Here is a 20,209-nt window from a genome sequence, read left to right as displayed (position 1 = left end):
CATGGCTCAGTACTATGAGAACCGTGTCAATAATGAAAATGATAGCATTGAAAAAACGAAAGGCGATTTAAAAACTAAGGTGCTATTGCAGCAAATTGTCAGGAGCCCCAAAGGGGTTAACTCTCAGGTTAGAGGTCAGTATGTCCCGCAGGGGAATGTGCCCTTGGGTCTTGTAAATATTAATCAATGTGCTTATTGTCATCGAGAGGTCATTGGCAAGCACAATGCCCCGTCCTTCAACAGAGGTCGAATAATACATTTGGTAATGTGGGTAGGCGATCCAGAGGTCACCCGGGCGCAGAGGTCAGTTTACACAAGATCCTCAACAACCTTTTTCGCAGGACAATCAGACTCCGAGTGCGAACACTAGGAATATATTTGATCATCCTTCTGCTGCATATTTATCTGAAGAGCTTCCTTTTGATAATATTCTGTTTCGTTAGGATTGCCCGGAGCAGGGTTTGGAACCTACACCTATTCCCGTCAATCAGAAAGGTCCCTACATTCAAATCATGGTGGGAAATAGGAAACATCAGTTTTTGATAGACACTGGAGCACAGAAGTGTTCCATTGATCATTCACGGGTTCCAAACATTCCACTGTCAGGGCAAACCAATGTTTCTGTAGGGTTTTCCGGTACACCAGTTGTTTGTCCGGTTTCTATGCCGGCACCTATTTCTTTGGGTCCCTTTACGGACCAGTGACCTTTTCTGTTGACCTCGGATTGCGGGGAGAACTTGCTGGAGTTGAATTTGTTAAAAAAATTAAATGCAGCGATTTATTGTTCTTCTGATGGAGTGCGCTTGACGATTTCACCACAGCAATCTTCTGCCTCGCAATTTTTGACTAGACCTTTGCCTCCAGAATTCATTGATGTACCAGAGAGCTTGTGGGCTGTCGACAACAATGATGTCTGTGTTTTACAGATTGAGCCTGTTAAGATAGTTTTGAAACATGGAATTGAGCTGCCACGCATTCCCCAGTATAAGATTTCGGTTGAGGGCGAGCAAGCTTTGAAATGTATTGTTTCTGATTTTGTGCATCGCGGTGTGATTGAAGAAATTTCAGGAAGTTTGTGTAATAGTCCGATTTTACCCATGTACAAGAAAGGCGATAATATAATCCCATTCTGTTTTATAATTGATTTACGTGCCATTAATAAAGTTGTGGCACCGCAATTTCCAATTGTGCCTGATGTGACGACAATCCTAACCATGATTCCAGCTGCAGCTACTTACTTTAGTGTTTTGGACTTAAAGAATGCATTCTTTAGTATTCCTATACACAAGGATAGTAGATATTTGTTCACGTTCACCTTATGGGGACACTCGTTTACATTTACTCGTGCACCTCAAGGGTACACAGAGAGTCCTAGTATTTATAGTAGGGCTTTGAAAGAACAACTTGATACCCTTGAATTGCCCTCTACCTGTACTTTGCTTCAGTACGTTGATGATTTGCTTCTGGCTGCTGACTCTGAGAGTGCCTGTAAGGAGGGCACTGTGTTATTACTTATTCATCTAGCTAAGCATGATCACAAAGCTTCGCTTAAAACATTTAAATATTGTTGTCAGGAGTTGTTTAGGCTATCTCCTGACAAAGGAGGGAAGAAGATTGACACCTGAAAGAATAAAACACATTTCTGGCATGTCTGTCCCAAATACGCAGAAGGAAGTTAGGGCCTTGATAGGTATGGCTTCTTGCTGTAGGTTGTGGATCCCACATTTTTCGCTAGTGATAAAACCGATGCTGGCCTTGACGAAGAAGGGCATTTCTTCGCCGTTGCCATGGACCTCGGAACACCTGCAATCGTTTGACTTGCTTAAGACTGCATTATGCTCTGCACCAGTTTTGGGCACACCAAACTATGAAAAGGCCTTTGTATTGTTTGTGCATGAATGTGATGGATGTGCTTTGGCTGTATTAACGCAGGAGCATGGAGCGAAGAATAGGCCATGCGGTTACTATTCCTCCGCCCTTGATCCTGTAGCTTGTGCTTTGCCAAGATGTTTGCGTGCTGTCGCTGCTGCTGCTGCGTCTGAAAACAGAGTGAGGGAATGGTCCTAGGCCATGATCTGACCCTGATGGTGCCTCACTCTGTAGATGTTCTATTGAACCAAACTCAAACGCAACACCTCACTTACGCACGGTTGACGAGATATGAATTGATCTTGTTTGTCCCTCACATTCAAATTAAGAGGTGTTGTGTCCTTAATCCGGCTGAACTCCTACCTTTTCCGCAAGATACTACTTGCGGTGATGAAGAATCACATGGTTGTTTCTATACGACCGAACAAGAAACAAAGGGCAGGATTGATTTGAAAGATACCCCTTTGGATAATCCGCAAGGAGAGCTGTTTTGTGACGGCTCCTGCTTTAAACTTCCGGATGGTACATCCACAGCCGCTTATGCAATCACTACATTGAGCACGGTTGTGGAAACTAAGAGAATTACGCAAAATTATGCGCAGGCTGCAGAGATTATAGCATTAACCCGAGCTTGTGAACTTTCTGAAGGGCTTGTAGTAAATATATATACTGATAGTCAGTATGCCTTTGGGGTGGTTCACAACTTTGGGAGACTTTGGTCGGAAAGAGGGTTCCTAACCTCGCATGGCACCAAGATTCAACATGGCTCCCTAATAGTGCAACTACTCTCAGCGCTTGCGCTCCCCACTCAGTAAGCAGTTGTAAAATGTGCAGCACATCGAAAGATTGTAGATAATATTGGAAAAGGGAATGCTTTCGCTGATAAAATAGCTAGACAAACTGCCACTGGTCTCTTTACAGAGATATATGTTTCAAGGGAGACTGAAAATGCCTATGTAATGGATGAGGGCGTAGGGTCTGTATGGGATATCCAAGTCAATGCCACATTAGAAGAATCCAAGAGGTGGGCTGAGGGCTTGGGATAACTTGATGATGATGGGTGTTGGGTGGACACGGTTGATGGAAAATGGCTACTTCCTGATGCTTATGTGATGATGATGGTTGTAATGGCACACGGTCCTACGCATGTGTGTGCCCAGCAGATGATGAAAATGTTAGAAAAAGTTTGGGTAAACGACAAAATTTCAAAAATGTCTCAGCATTACGTCCAGAACTGTATGATTTGCCTACAACATAATGTGGGAAAGCGGACAGCAACCCCAAGGGGAAGTTTTGGGCTACCCTCTGTCCCTTTCTAAGTAATCCACTTTGATTTTATTGAAATGGAACGATGCAACAATCTAAAATATGTCCTTGTGGTCATTTGCACCTTTAGTAAGTGGGTTGAGGCTTTCCCTGTTAAAGATGCTACAGCCATGACCACTGCGAAAACCATGTTAAAGGAGTACTTTCCCCGGTTCGGTTTGGCGAGAGTAATCTGGTCGGACAATGGTCCACATTTTGTCGCTGCTGTAATCCTACAGATATGTACAGCGTTACGAATTGACAAACGGTTCCATTCGGCCAGACATCCTCAGAGCGCCGGACTAGTAGAAAGACACAACGGTGTCATCAAGAACAAGCTCGCTAAGACGTGTGCCGGCACCAAATTAAAATGGCTGGAAGCCTTACCGATCGTGTTACTAGCCATGCGTACAACCCCTCAAACTAAGACTGGGCTCTCTCCATTTGAGGTGGTAATGGGGAGACCTACCAATATCTGGAATCTTCCAAAATGTCGAAATTTGAAGAATGTTGAAAATGTACTACTTTCAGATTATTGACAATTGACTAAAAACCTGTATTTGATTTACCACTAGGTACAAGAGGCCTTACCTGTGCGATACGAGGGCCCAGGCCACGGCATACGACCGGGGAGCTGGGTGCTCGTCAAATCATTTCAGCGCACCTCCTGCCTCGCGCCTCGCTGGCGTTGGCCATTCCAGGTCCTGTTGGTCACCCAGACAGTGGTGCGGGTAGCTGGGCGAAAAAACTGGATCCACGCGTCACACATCAAGAAACTTCCTCACCCTGTGCCACACACTACAGAAGAAGCAGAAACCCTTGCTGATACTGCAACTGATGATCCCAAAGCAGTAAGCAGTACTGAGAGTGTGTTGGAGAATATCTCTAAGCCCAATAGGCTTGGGGAAGCTGCCATTTTGTCTCCACACTCTCCACAAATTTTGCACCCGGAAACAGCTGTTTCAAATTCAGCCTCCTCACTTGCCTCTGACACGTTGCTTCCAACGGGAAGTGACGACACATTGTTTCCGGATCAATCAGTACCAGGAACAGCCAGGTACTATTTACGTTCGAGAAAATAGACATACGGCACGGTTCTGCTGTGCATCTGATAGACATACGGCACGGTTCGGCTGTGCATTCAAGGAAGGAAAAGAGTCATCGAGGGCTTGCTTTTGCTCAAATTTGAGAAAGGGGATTCTGTTGGCTAAAGTTGTGTAAGGACTAAGAAATTGCGCGACCGGGGGGTCACCAGCAACGAACATCTGAAGACTGCAATGCCTGCTACCGCCGGTGCTCGTAGTGGACTTGTAAATAAGGGGGTGATCAACCGGGACAATGGACAAAATGCCTGGGCCCCGAACACATATTGCTGTGCTTTTGTAATGATATTTGGGTTTCTTATAGTCGCTGCCTTAGGATTATATTACCTTGAGGAAACTCATTCCTTAGAACTTTTGTTGCCTGCTGAAAATGCAAATATTGTTCCGACTCCCTTTGTACATTTGCATACTTTATCCCCTCAGGATTCCCAGCACAGACAAAGGTACCGTAATAACACAGTACTACTTATCATAAATGCTACACATGCCATTTTTAATAAATCCAATTGCTGGGTCTGTTCGCATTTACCGCAACATGGGGATAAGGGGCTAGGTTGGTATATTCATACTTTATCATTGACAACTGCCTGCTATGCTTCTCTTAGAGCATTGTTCTTTGGCCGATGGAATGATAGCGTCTCAGGGAACTTTGATGGCACCAATTTGAATAGTTTTGAGAAACGTGTTTTGACTCACTTAGGATGCTCCCTTTTTGCAAATAAGAGTAAACCGAATGTTGCTTCTAATAGGCCTTCTGATAAACTCTGTCATCCTTCCCAATCTTTGATTTCCTTTAAAATGGCTCCGATAGGCAATAAGGATGCCATGCCTCCTTCCTACACTGTTAACCATAGCCCCGATTCAGTTTCTTTCTGCATACAGAGGAATGGCACTCGGTCAATGGTAGATTTTAAAGGTTGTGCCAAAGTTGCAAATTTAACTGGGAAAGACAGACCTTTGTATGTAGGCAAACATGTCTATTTTGTTTGCGGTAATGTAGCGTTTTCATGGTTGCCCAGAGATTGGCAGGAAACTTGTTATTTAGGGATCCTGTTACCTGGGGTGTTCATAGCAAGTACTATAGAAATTTCAAAGTCTCGCCCACGGTGGGACGAGAATGGTGACACCCCAGCACAAGTCTTGGGAGATATAGGAAAATCAGTTGTGCCATTTTGGGGGCAGATAGCAAATTCAGAAGATATTAGGAGACTAGCGAGAGTACTGGAGAGAACCATCAACCGGACCACAGATATACTCTACAACATGACATTAGAGCAGAAAGCAGTAAGATTAGTAGCACTCCAGAACCAGATGGCATTAGATGTCATTCTGGCTGAACGTGGTGGAGGATGTAAATTAGTGGGGTCCACTTGCTGCGTTTTCTTACCAGATTCCTAACCAACTATCTTCAAGGCAATACAGAATCTGCACGTCCTTAGTTCCGAAGTGCATGTTCCCGAGGGAAATTTGGATCTTGGCGCTTGGTTCTGGGACTTATTGCGATCTTGGGGTTGGAAGGTACTTTCGGTCTTATTAATTATTTTGGGAATTCTGTTGTTTCTTTGTTGCTGTATTCAGTGTCTGCTGGTATGTGTTCGATGCTAGGGGGATGTTGCCCACAAGCGATAGATTCGATAGGACATAAGATGTATACCTCAGATAAGACTTCCAAGAATATGTGTTAGAGGATATTTCAGCAAAAGACCTAATGGCAATAGATATTTCAGATAGTGATTTAGGGTACATGGATAATGATGCATGGAGTTATTTGCAAGGAGACCCAAAGTAGTTTTTTGCACTTGGCATAGGCCAAAAGGAGGGTTTGTCGGAATAGAAAGTATATTGTGCCTCCTATTGTAAAAAATATATTTAATATTGGCCTACGCCAAGCTGCTCGAAAGTCGCTTGAGAGAGAAATCTGTGTTGCAAGGTCCTGACCTTTAATCTATGTAGGCTGCCATTTTAGGTCAAACCGCCATTTTAGGATTTGTTGTGAAAAAGTCACCCTGTGAGCTAAAATGGTGGACGTGTCATTGCAAAATACAACATGGTCGTCTTGACTTCTGTACATAGCTAATATGCAATCTGCCTCAGGCCACTTGTTGAGGTCATGAACTGAGACCTCGTCCTTTATTGATGTGTAAAGGGATCATTCGTGCGATGAAACTAATCCACGAGCATATATTGAGCTGATGTGTTTACATACTGAACGAAGAACATCTGTCTTACTACATTGTATTTATGTTTAAGAAGGCCTGCATGCGAAACTTTAGAATAAACAGTTAATGCATACGCTTGTTTTTACATGTATTAAAGACAAACCAGTTATATGCGGTTATTTGAGACTCGGCACGAACCCTAGAATTGGTGATGTATAAAGTTGAATATTAACCCGAAGTGGGGTTGGACATAGTGCCCACAAAATGTATAAAAAGCGAATGCATTCTAATGTACAGCGTCCCTCACTGAACACACTGAACCACGCTGGAGTACGTTGTGTTGTACTGAGGGACGATATCTATCTGACTTGGCACTGTTTTTGTAATTGAATTCAGTAGAGAATAAAGTACTTTGTATGTTCCTTTGTAACCCGTGTTCGGTGTATTTCCTTTTGTGGTACTCAGCCTCGATATGTTATTTCTGTTTTCACAGTACTACTAAATCTTTGTATTCTAAGCATCATTTTGGCATATTGAACACTTGCGCCAACACATCTTTTAGTGCTCTACACAGACCCCGATAGAAAATGGTGCTTCTTTTTTGTTCGGGCCAATTGGTTTGAGAGATGAGTCGCTGAAATGCAATGATGTATACTAGAAATTCCTGTGCCCCTGCTGTGAGGCCAACAACTCCCCATGTAATCACCAAAAGTATGCAGGATTGGGTCATCTCGATCCACTAAATGCACTGACCAAATAGCAGCATGCCTACCCAAATATGACAACACTAAATCCACCTTCATTTGCTCCGTAGGAAAGGCCCCTGGCCGACAAAAATAATGTAATCTACACTGGTTCATAAAAATAGCATACCTTTGTGGGTCCCCTAGAAATCATTCAGGAAGGGTCAGGGGAAGGGTAGGTGGGGTGGTTGCATGTATATGGGGCGCCCCAGCTATGGTCCCATCAGATGAATGAGGTAGCGGCACATGGCTGCTTCCGCTACCTATAGGTGTTTGGCCAACTCATCAGTTGTTTCTCTAGTAAGTACTGCTTCCCGTTGCACTGAGTTTGTTCTGAACGGGCTGTGAGCACCCCTGTTCGCAAGTCCCTGAAAGGGGCTGCTAACTGGTCTACCCTTGATTCCATGACACTCAGGCACGGCTGGTGGCGTGGGCTTAGTGTTCTGTAACGCTTACCCCTGTTGCCCTACAGGTGTGCCTGGTCCAGGCTGTTCTGACGCCTTGCCCCCTCACTCGGGTTACCTCTGCACTGAAGAACACCCCACCCACTCTCTTCCCCAGCGGTCTGCTGGTGGCTTAACTTCCAGAGGAATGTGAGGCTGGGAGGGACCTGTATGAACTTGGTTCCTCTGGAAAATGGTGTTCAGGGGGTTTGGATAACATAAGGATACGTGTATGTAGGTAATATTGGTTTCTAGTGCTTTCTCTCCCACCTCCTGCCTCTCCCCTTCCCTAATGTACATGGATAGATGGTGTGTCGCAGATTTAGCTCACCGTAATAAACTGAGTACTGAAGGGCAAGGTTAGCTGGTAGGCATCTGATTCCAGTTACTTCACTGGAGACTAGTTGGCCAGACTGGTTACGACGCACTGGATATGGATGATAAGCTGATAAGTTCTGGTGAGGCGTAAATCTAGATCTTGATTGCTTCACAATGTAAAACGTAACTTGTATGTGCAATGTCTTTGTAGATGTGTTGAATATTAATAGTCTCTTAATTTCTTCACTTCTAGGCTAAACACCGTTCAAGATGTCTGTACTCAGAGCAGAGGGAAGAAGCTGGAATTTGGATGCAAGTGAGTTAAACCGAGTATGGGAACTGGGAGGTACTTGGTTTTGATTGATTGATTGATATTTTATTTCTATCGCACTCGTACACAAGTGTTTCAGAGCATGACAAGGCAAGGGAGGGGAACAGGGGAGAACAAAACAGCGATCTTACTAGGCCCAGTGACATTGAGAACACGCAAGTACATGGGAGAGGGGGAGGGAAAAAGTGCATGGAAGGGGGAAGAGGTGGAAAGTGTGAAGCAGAGGAGAAACAGATAAATAACAATAAATAAATAATAAAGGCAACAAACAGTGGTAATGCAGCCAACAATTTGCAAGTGCTAGGTTTAAGGCAGCAGACAGGGTAGGTCTGATAGTTGCAAGAAGAAAAAGGGGGGGCTGTATGGGTACAGATACAGACCCCAGTGCAAGGGGTGGCCCGGAGGCAGTGCGGGAGGGTGGCAGGATGAGCAGGTACCTGGGCCCAAATGACAGAGGGTGGCCAGGTGCACGGTGCCAAGAGAGAACAGATCAGCAGGGGATATGGGGAGCAAAGGCAGAAGAAAAGAGGAAGGTCTTGAGGTGCTTCCGGAACCGGAGATGGTTCTCCTCAAGTTTTAGAGTGGCAGGGAGGCTGTTCCAGAGGGAGGGCCCTGCCAAAGACAGAGATCTACCCCCAGCTCGTTTCTTAGAAAAACGACTGACCCTGAGTGAGTTGGAGGTAGAGGAGCAAAGAGCTCGAGAGGGGAGGTATTTGCAGAGGGATACCTGAAGGTATTTTGGACCCAAGCCCGAGAAAGCCTTGTGGACAATGCAGAGGGTTTTGAATTTAATCCTTGCATCCACTGGGAGCCAGTGGTGAGATTTCAGAGCTAGAGAGATACGATCCCAGGGCTTGAGGCCAAGGACAAGTCTTGCAGTCCTGTTCTGGATTAGTTGCAGAGGGCGGAGTGTAGAGGCAGGTAGATTTAGAAAGAGGCTGTTACAATAGTCCAAGCTAGAGAGAACCAGCGCTTGAGATACCATGAGCTTCTGGGGGAAGGAGAGGAAAGGCAGAGTACCTCTGAGGATGTGCAGTCAGAAATTTGACTTTTGGTATTTCAGTCTCTTAGTATTGTCGTTTTTTGACTTCTAGTTTCCAGGAGCTCTGATTACTTTAGACGGCAGACGAGGGACCGGAGACACCGGGTTACCAGGATGGGACGCCACAATTGTTTTCCGAGGTTAAGGAAAGGATAAAGACTGAACACAAAGCAGTAGGCCGCCGGGGCAAGTAGTCCTTCAGTTCTGGGTGAAAATGCTGCAAACTCGCATAGGTGCTGATCGGACATGCAAAACAAACAGGAGCGGGAAGAGTAACACTGCTCTGTTAGAAAGCAGAGGAAACACTGAGTGTAAGGTGTGGTCCAGGATTTTGTTTTAAAGCCACAGACCGCGCCTTATCAGCAGTACACCATGAAGCATGTAGATCCATGTGTATATCTGGTGTCATCTTGAGTTCCACAGTGGGTTCCTCTTTGGCAGCCATGTTGGGCTGGGTTGCCGCCTTGTTACTTATACGCCTGTGGCAGCCAGCCATCACACAATCCCATCAGCTCCCTACACTGTCATGGGGGGGAAATCTTCCTGGCCCTGATCCATCTGGCTTGTACCTGCACTGGAATCATGACAAAAACACCAGCAGCAACCAAATGCATAAAGAAACAGTACTGCAAAAAGGAAGCTGGTAAACATTTACAAAACACCAACTGCTATACAACGCCACCCATCCTATGCACATATATATGTCATAAAAACCATTACATTTCCTCCTACTTTAAGCTCACCTTAAAAATTACTGCTACCATTGAAAACGTTACTGTAAATAATTGTATACGATAGCAGCAATGAAAAGTTTTTTCTTTTAATGCAGCATGGATTATTTTTTTCCCCCACATACGCAATGATTATGCAAACAAACACAGGCCCTGCCCACTGCACAGTACACTGGGTCATGGTATAGTACCTATGAGGCAATAGTTGTAAAGGTCCACAAACTGAACAAATACATGCAAGATTGTCGATTGCAAAGTAACAAAATACCTGCTCTAACATGTTCTGGTCTCGTTCCCCACAGACAATGCAGCAAAGAGTACTACAACATTTCACATTCCATATACAAACAACAGCACAGTTCCTCCCCCATCCAAGCAGTAAGTATGAAGTTCATGCTATCATAAGTCCATACAATGTGCACAATGCAATGTGTGCACTTACTTCTGCAATGCACATACCAATGCTACATTTTGCAGTGTACACCTATGAAACACTGCACAGCTTCTGCCTATGCCCTACATGCTTCACTACACCCAGTACAATGTACGGGCTCCAGCCATGCACTCAATATTGTAGACCCTGCCCACAATTAACTACAGTCCCAAACATGTTCATGCTGCAAGACTGCAAACTGCGTACGATGCCCAGCCACCCACGTACACTGATCCAGGGCACACACAGTCTGCCTTCGTCCACCGTTGCCTTGTTACACACTGCCCATACAATATCCCTTAAGGACAGAAAATGCACATTTTATGTATTTTGCCTTCTGTGCATACAGTGCAGCATGTGAGCGGCAGCAACATTTCTCCTTATACGTTGTAGTGCGTTCACCGTCATAACATTACCAAAATTCGGAAATGCATGGTACAATGCAAACACTTTGCTGCGTGATTCCTTTTTTTCCCCCAGCATCATCTCCGGAAAGCGAAACCTAACGTACCTCTCGTTCAACAGGACAAATGCTCATTGTAAAACAGCCTTGAGTGGGAAGCATGATTAGCGCCAAGAGCAGAAAGTGTATGAAATTGTACAACAAAAAAAAGATAACTGATACTGCAGTTGCTCTGCCCATGTGCTCCAAGGATCATCTGGAATGACGCTGTTCATTGCAATATGTGGTGCACTCAATACAAGCATGGAAATTGCCGAAATGATGTAAGTGCAACTTTACATTACAAGTGTATTAGCGTTAAAATGTATGTGACTGCAGTTCTGTATGCATAATTATAAACCTTCTATACCACACACTTTCTCTCTGTGCATTGTACGGAGCTTTGTGAAGCCATGTCTCCACCATTCCCCGTGCATTGCAACAATAATTGCACTACGTTTTCATGCCATTCTTCCCCAGACTCTGCGATGCAGACACAAAAGGCAAGACGAAAAGGAAATGCATTTCATTCTGTGAAACCGCACCCCTTATGCTCACTAGTGCAATGCTACATTCCCTGTTTTGCCTTCTCTATGCCCTTTCTCACAATCAGCAGTTCTACCCACCCACACTGTAGTCAAAGAAATAACGGTGCACGCAGCAGTCAACTGGCACACAAACATGAACAGGTCACATTTCAATGTTGCAATTTTCAGCAAAACAGCTCCTGCATTCTCATGCAATCCAAGTGGACCCCCATGAGTTTTTTAAAAAAAACTTTATTCCTTTGGGCACACACAGATACATTGTGGTGTGGGTCTAACAACACTCACTAGCACTGTCATTTTTTTATAAAAAGGAAACTCATGCAAGGAGCGTCTGGTGGAAACGTTTGAAAGTCATTTCCCTTGTGTGGTGCCGTACAAGGACAGTATCATGTACACAACAGAGAGTAAAGCTGTGGGTTCACATATGTCACTACTCAATAACACTCACTACATGTTCATTGAGACAGCCACTTATGACAACATCCTTCCCGCAAACTCTTGTCCTATACGCCGACAATAGTACCACCTACTTACATCTATTCTTATTCCTGTTTCTTCTTTGATATCTGGCAGCGTATTGCTCATGCCACACCTTCCACATTCCAACAGACGGGTTTTGGACCAAGTATATCAAGATTACCATAACCAATCTGTTTTCTGTCATTGTTATCTGGGCTGACCGATATGGCCCTGTTTATCCATTTGCGGTTCCGACCATACGAGTCAACCTGCACACCTTTTGGATATAAGGCATCACAGAGGCAACAACTGGTACCTTCTTCATCTTGCAAATGAAACGCCACGGGCTAACAAGGCCCGTCCATTATTCCTTTTGCCACTTTGCTAGACACCAACAAAAGGACAGAAGTGCACAGACAGCATTGCACACTGGATTTTGTTTGCAAAATAAAAGACCGGTGATGGCAGCCACCTTACACGTTCTTATGATCATTCTGGAGTGAAATAAAGCTCTTGCATCAATTCACAGTGTTGGTCGTACAGTATGGGAATGTTCTGGAACCGTATGCTCTGTGTGCACAAGTGTGCTTTTGCTTTTGTTTATGTTGCTCCTTTATGGAGTGAGGTGCTCACATGACAGACTACGCTAGGCTTGGCACGCACGTAACGAAAATACTTGGAATGCACACCGTGAGCAACCAATCTCCACAACCTAAGACAGCTATGCCAGTGCTGTTGCGATGGTGTATTTTGCAAACATGTATAGGTAATGGAAGCGCTGCACAAATATGAATTGCATGCAATAGGTACACCAACTGCTTTCATGGGCCATCTCAAGAAGTACGCAAAAGAAAGCTACAGTCAGATGGCGTCCCGTCCTGTATGTATTGGGACTTATTGGTGTACATGGTTTTGTTTGGTACAAGTGTATGTGAGTCGGTCTATACATTATCCATACTTCAATGTGTGCTGCCTAGTTACGTGTGTCATGTTGCAATGTCTTTCTTCACTCGCATAGCACAGAGTATTATCTGGGGCTCACCATATCAAACAGAAATGGTGGCATGTCAGTCCGTGAACGGCAACAAGGCCATTGACGTAAACCATATACAAGGGCAGGCACTGCACGCCACCTCTGGTGGTGTACCAACTGCAAAATGTCCTCCACACCCATTGTGTAATGGTGGCCATCCACAGGGGAGATGAATACTTCCAAGAGTGTTTGCTAGAGTTACATATCAGTATAGGAACGAACCCAAAGAAGGCAATAATCTGAAACCTAATTGCAATCTGTGGCCAGACTCTTAGTTCCAAGGGCCCTAGCCATGCACACAAGGCAGTAAGTGCTTCCCACTCTCAACACAACACAGCACACCGAATGGAAACATCCCAATATCATCTGCAATACTCTCCCCATCCCCAATGGGCTTTGAAGGTAGTCGCCTGTCCAGGTACCGAAAAATGATGAATGTGTGAGAAGCTGCCGAAATAGCCCATGAGTCAAAGGTGTGATGGTAAAACAATCCTTACATCTCCCAATGTCTTACTACACTCCCTGAAGAAAGGCTCGATTGTCGGCCACACCATTCCAAAGGGAAATACGCGCAAGTCTCACCACTGCTGCCGTAAGAAGTCTAACATGTCCTCCACAATGATTCTACGAACGTGGGCACATACATATTTAAAAGTGTGTTGGATATACGAATGTATGGTTATAATAACTTATCCAAATGACTTAAGGCAAATGTAATGCACTCTTTATACATAAGTGTGCAACGCACATACCTATATCACTGAGCTCCCATACATGGCCACCTTGTGTTGCAGGGGTTGTGCCCAAGGCCTAGCCTCTTGGGTACATGGGCGTAGGACTATGGCCTACGCCCATACACCCAAGTGCCAAATTCTTGTGCACACCCACTGCAAAGCAATAAAGCCATGTATGGCAGCATGTGGCCATATAGCTTTCTTGTCTACAGGAACATATGGCCATAGTAATGAACCCAAACAAGGCAACAATCTTAAACCTACTTTCAACCACTGCCCAGACTGTTACCTCCAAGGGCCCTAGCCATGCACACAAGGCAGTAGGGGCATGGCAGGCACAACACAACATAGTACACCAACTGCAAGCATGCTCATACTCCCTTCAAAGCACTGCCTAGCCCCATTGGAGTCAGCCTGCACTCACCAAAGAAAGATAGTGGCCTGCATGAATGGTGAATGTCACCAAACTATGATGGTAAAAATTCCTTCCATGTGGCAATGCCTTACTACCCTCGCTAAAGCAATGCTGTGACTGAGCCCTAGCCTCTTGGGTACATGTTGAGGCTTTGCAGGCACAACACAACATAGTACACTAACTGCAAACATCCTCATAGTCTCACCAAAGCACTGCCTATCCCCATTGGAGTCGGCCTGCACCCACCAAAGAATGATAGTGGCCTGTGCAGCTACCTACCCTCCCTGAAACAATGCTGTGCCTGAGCCCTAGCCTCTTGGGTACATGTGGAGGCCTATGACCTCCGCCCATGCACCCAAAAGACTAAGCCTTGCCCACAACCACTACACGGCAATGGAGGCATGCATGGCAACATTTATCCATGTACCATACTGGTTAAATCCTACGACTGCCTCCGACACCCCTACCCACTGCTACAACACAATGGAAATCCACAAACACAACATAAACACCAACACCCCTAGGCAACAGCATAATACATTGTCATTTTCTTTGCATTATCGGCAATCCAGTCTCCACTCCCAATGTAGCATCGATGAAGTCGCCACAAAAGGTTGTTGCCTGAGGAGCTATCCACAAATTACTGCATTGCTCGCGTATACCTCTTGCACACCACGTCTTCTTTGCCCTTTACAAATGTATCCTAATTTTGGCTTTTCACTCCCACAATCTTTTCATGCCCTCGATCACCAACAGAATACTGCACACCATGTTTTACAACTCCTTCCGGCGTGGCAAAATTCCTGCATTCCTCGCGTACACCACTCACACACCACCGTCTTCTTCGACCCAATCAAATACATCAAATTTTCCACTTTTCACTCCGCCAAACTTTTTATCCCTTCTTTCACCCTCCCATTCCTGCAAACCATGTTTTGCAACCCCTTACAGCAGGGCACTATCCTCAGATACACCATGGCAGCATTTCCCAAAACCTTTGACGCATAACATTCTTTCCTCCAGCCAACCACTGGCCGCGTCCAAAGTTCATTGATAGCACGGCGTACTGCAAGCCAATGAGCCTGCTGTTCATGGAGCGAACAGGGAAATGGGTCAGCAGAGCCAGATATCACACATTTTTTTAGACGTACATTTGAGTTCTTTCAAACAAAAGTACTGGTCAGATTTCTACCAAACACACAAAAGCATGGTTTCTGACCCAAGCCCCCACTGCTGCAAATTTGCTGCAAATCTGTTTGGCCGTTAGGCCTCTACCCATGAGCAAAGTTTTTTCCCATTCAGTCTATGGAAGAAAATAAATTGTGGGGACCCCACTATAACTTTGCCCCCCCCCCCTGTATGAAACCTCACCAAACTTCAGAGTGGGCCATATGCTCGTTTTGCAAAATTTTGGTGAGGATTCCTCCAGGGTGAGCGAAGTTATAAGCTGCCGAAAAAGCAACTTAATAATCACTACACAGCCACTATCGCAGGTCGTGTAATGCATATATATATATATATATGGCCTGCGGTAGCAGCCATGTAGTTATGTTTAAGTTGCTAAACCCATAGGAAGAGCACTTCTTGGGTGGCTTATAACTTTGTTCTCCCTGGACAAATCCTCAACTAACTTTGCAAAAAAAGTATATGGCCCATTGCAAAGTTTGGTGTTGTTTGGTCAAGGGGGGCAAAGTTATAGGGGAGTCCCAAAATGTATTTTTTCCCCTAGACTTAATGGGAAAAAATGTCTGTCGCGCCTACAGCCCAAACCGCTGGATGGATTTTTACCAAATTTGTGGCAGGAGCTGCGGCTTGGTCCTGAAAGTGTGCTTTAGTTAATTTGGTGTAAATCCATCCAGTATTTTTTTTTTAACGGACCAAAACGTAAGGCAAAAAAAAGTGTGATATCTATGTCCGCTCCGCGGACACACTTCCCTGTTCGCTCCGTGGATAGGACACCGATTGGCTAATCAGCTTGCATCACGTCCGTGGACATGCAACGTGTTCTCTGATTGGCTGGGTTGGAACGTGAGGTGCATCACATTGTTTCGATGCGCCCGCCATATTGGATCAGTGGACATCCGCAGACAGCGCAGCGTGGAAGTGAGCATAAATCCAATTTTGGGGAGTCTGTTGGTGTGTAGAAGTGCTTGGAGAGGGTGGGGCAGTAAGACATGTGTCAAATGCTTTATTTGTTTAGGTGGAAGAAGGCTGTGATGTGTTTGCGCGGTCCACGGTCACCACGCTTGTCCGTGGACATACTAAACACTGGGCACACTACTGGCTATTTTAGATTAGTATGATGTTGGTTTTGGGTCATTAGAAGAGCATTGGCTGAATAGGGTATGCATTGAATAGTGTGTGCGTTGGTTGTGATTATTTTTTAGAAGGTTAATTGAAGTGGCTAGGTTTTGAGGAGGATGTAATTTGTTTTTGGGATGTGGTCATTTGGTAGGTGTTTGTTTTTATGGGTGTGTTTTGCTGCGGTGGTTGTGGCCAGTGCCTAGAGTCTTGGGTGCATGGCCAAAGTGCCGTAGGCCTTCAGTCATGCACCCAAGACTCTAGGCCTTGGCTACAACCACCACAGCACAAAACACCCATGGTACCAAAGATTTTGACTGTGGTATTTGGGCTGCTAAGGAGATATGTTTTACAAAATTTGTATACTGATTGGTAGTGGTGTAATAGTGTTTATAGAATAGTGAGATGATGTGTGTAGTTTGTTTGTTGGATTGTGTTCAGAATGTTGGAATTGAAGACTGTATGTGTTATGTTGCAGTGTTTGTGAGTTAAATTATTATATACTTACTGTTTCTTTTGTTGAGGCTGTATAAATAGTTTTGGCCAGGCCATGCAGTCAAGATTGTAGTGTTTGGCAACAAGTGCTGCAGCATAAGATACCCATGGAAGCAAACATTTTGGATAGTGGTTTATGGTCAGTGTTTGCTTGAATGGTTGTGTTACGCTGTGGTGTTTGTGAGTCCAATCATTAAATACTTACTGTTTGACTTTTTTTGGTTGTATGCAATTGTTTCATGACATGAGTAATTGGACCAGACATTATTTTTCATTCTCTGTGATAAAGGAAAAGATCATATTTTAGTGTAGGCAGTTCATAATGAGTTATTGCATTGCATAGTAGACATTTCTGTATTTTGTCGACCCTCATAGTTAGTACTTCAGAAGTACTATAGTTCAAACCAGTGTACTGTGCAATTTGCTCACTTCCAGTGTTTGTTTATTAAATAATTGGGTCTGTGGGAAAAAAGTCCATGCTGGATTAAAAAACACCCTTTCTATGTTGTGGTAAAACATATTTCTTTCATTGTTTTCAGTTGGAGGAATTGAATTGGTGTATGGTTTTTGATTTGGAAGTGGTGGTATTGTTGCAATTAGATAGCACAAATGTATTCTATTTGTTTATTTCTTTTTCCATTTTAGTGGTATTCAGCAATCTGTTGGCTTGTTGCAGATTTTTGGGGCAGTTAGATACCTGTTGGCGTATTCTAGCTGTATATTTCTTGTTTGATTTTAGTGGTATTCATTTATTGGTTTGCTTGTTGCAGAAACCTGGGGCAGTTAGACACCTGTTGGCGTATTCTAACTGTTCATAGTTTTGAAGTTGAAGTTTTGTTTAGGTTCATACACAGATTAGTTATTAAATTTTGATTTTAAGAATATTAAGTATGCATTTACAAGATTTGCTGGTAATCTCAGTTTTAGAGTAATGGTAGTATCATTAGATTCGAACCATGCACAATTTTTTTTATATATGCAGTGTAGAGCATTGGTTGTGGCTCCTGTTTGGTAGATTAAACCTATTGTTGTGAAGATTTTCTTACCAAGTGATGCTTGACCCTGTGTGAATCCAGTCAGCTTGCAGTTGTTTTTGGTACCATCTGCATTGTAACATAAAAGCATTACTATTACGCATTTACTATGTGTCTGTATTTGTAAAGTGGAATGATTATCAGAATTGCAGGTAGTACATAATCTAATATGGTTTGCATTTTGTAAAAGTTGCTGAAATGGAGTGGATTCAGAGTTAATTATGGATACATATACAAAGCATTCATTAGGAACTTCTACTTGTGCTCCATGGCTGAAAAGAGTTCATGTATGTTTCCACATGTATGAAATCTGGAAGATTTCATTTATAGGTATGTTTATGTTTTCTAGTACTTGTAGTAAGTACATTAGACATTCTTGTGGATCTTCCTGTGTGTTTATAGTGAATTTGACCATTACAGCACAGTAGTCCAATTCCTGCCTTATTCCAGAAACACTGTAAGTATTGTCAGGATTGTTGGTTGCATTTCTGTGAAACACTAACATTTGCAAACACAATTGGTCTGTCATGTGTAAGTAAATGTTGTCATAATTGGTGGCAATTGGAATACAACATTGATTGCTGCATTTGTGTAGCAATTTACAGCAGTTGTATTTGAAAATTTGAATGAACCTTACCGTTATGTGTCCAAGTCATTTGTTCGGAGTGTGCGTTGTTTCTTTGAAGAGATAGTTGAGTTAGTTTGAGCAGTAGATTTTTCTTTGGTTGTTGTCCTTGATGAAGTATTTGCTTCTTATACTTTCTTTGGGGGAATGGCTGTGGGATCCTGCATAGTTTGATTCTGATGTAGTTTTCTTTTAAAACATTTTGCTTTTGACGGAACAGGATAGATTTTTTTTAGATGGGGTGTAGAGAGAACACAGTCTATTGTATTCTAGAATGAAAGGAAAATCAGCATTTACTTTACTTGCATCAAAGTTGATTACAATAGTCTGTCAAGCGTAAGTAAGTGTGATAGTGCTACATAGCTCATGCCTTCTTTAAAGACTGTGCGACCAATATCTATCAATGCTTTATCTAGGGTAAGACCTTGCGACTTGTGAATGGTGACTGCATATGCTAGAGAAAATTGTTCTATGCGTATGTACATGTCTTTGAAAAGAAGGAAGCAGGCTATTGAGCGTTCTATCCTTTTAACTTCTGATAGTTTGTCAAAGAGAATATTGACAAACTGAATGTTGTTGTCACATGGGTATGTTTGAAAGCCAACAACTGTACCAAGTGCTTCATTAACTAGTCCTTGGTCCACATCGAGGTAAGTTTTAAACATTACTCTACAGTTTAAAGATACTTTTTATATTTTCTCCAAACCAGCTGTGTTAGAGATAGAGTTTTCCAAGGTGTTTAGACTTGTTGTGGCTTGTTGACACATGGGTAGTGTCATACCATGTGCGTCCAGTTTGTCTGTGGAGCAAATTTGAACTATTCGTTGCATTTCTTTTTTTAACATTGTTTCATTAAATTTTGAACAGCTTGCAAGAGTTGCCATCAAGGACATACAATTGACATTTTGGCGTGCTAATTGTTCCATGACATCAGTAGCACATGTGTTATGGCCATAGAGTGCATGCATGTGCCTGGTTTTTAATATAGATTGTGCTTCTTGAGATAGTACACCAACTCTAATACTTTTTTAAATGATGCCGTATATGAGGTCTGTAGACTGACACATATTTTCAGTTAATTCTCTGTATTGGAAATGTTGCCAAAGGTTGACATTTCCTATGGTGCCAAGCGTTTTACGGTGTAGTTTGTGCCCTAAGGTTTTAAAAATAGGTTTACCTTTAACTGGTGTTAATTGAAGATCTCCGAAAACTATAATGTGTTTTCCTCCAAAGAAATCTTCATAGTCTGTTTTCATTACCTCTTGTAATATGAGGTGAATGAAGGCTAACATTAGATTGGAAACCATGCTTAACTCATCTATTAGCAGCATTTTCATTTATTTGAAAACTCAGCGCAGTTCCATTGCAGCTCCTGGAAAAAGTTTGTAATAGTCTAATTTGTGTTGGTGTTCTACTGGAAGGAGTAGTAATCAGTGTAAAGTGACTCTGCCTATGTTGTAGGCAGCTAAACCTGTGGGGGCAGTTACAACAGGTGACAGTTTGTTGTTTGTCAATTGTTAGAGGAACTTGCTGATGATTTTGATTAAGAATGTTTTGCCTGTACCAGCTAGACCACTCACATATAGCAGTATTGGTTTATAGTCTTGGCAGATGCAATTTTTACTTTCATGTTGCACACCATATTC

The sequence above is a fragment of the Ambystoma mexicanum genome, chromosome 10, assembly GCF_040938575.1.
Source record: "Ambystoma mexicanum isolate Mex_15411 chromosome 10, UKY_AmexF1_1, whole genome shotgun sequence".
NCBI classification, from domain to species: domain Eukaryota; kingdom Metazoa; phylum Chordata; class Amphibia; order Caudata; family Ambystomatidae; genus Ambystoma; species Ambystoma mexicanum.
Note: the sequence above shows the minus strand (reverse complement) of the source record.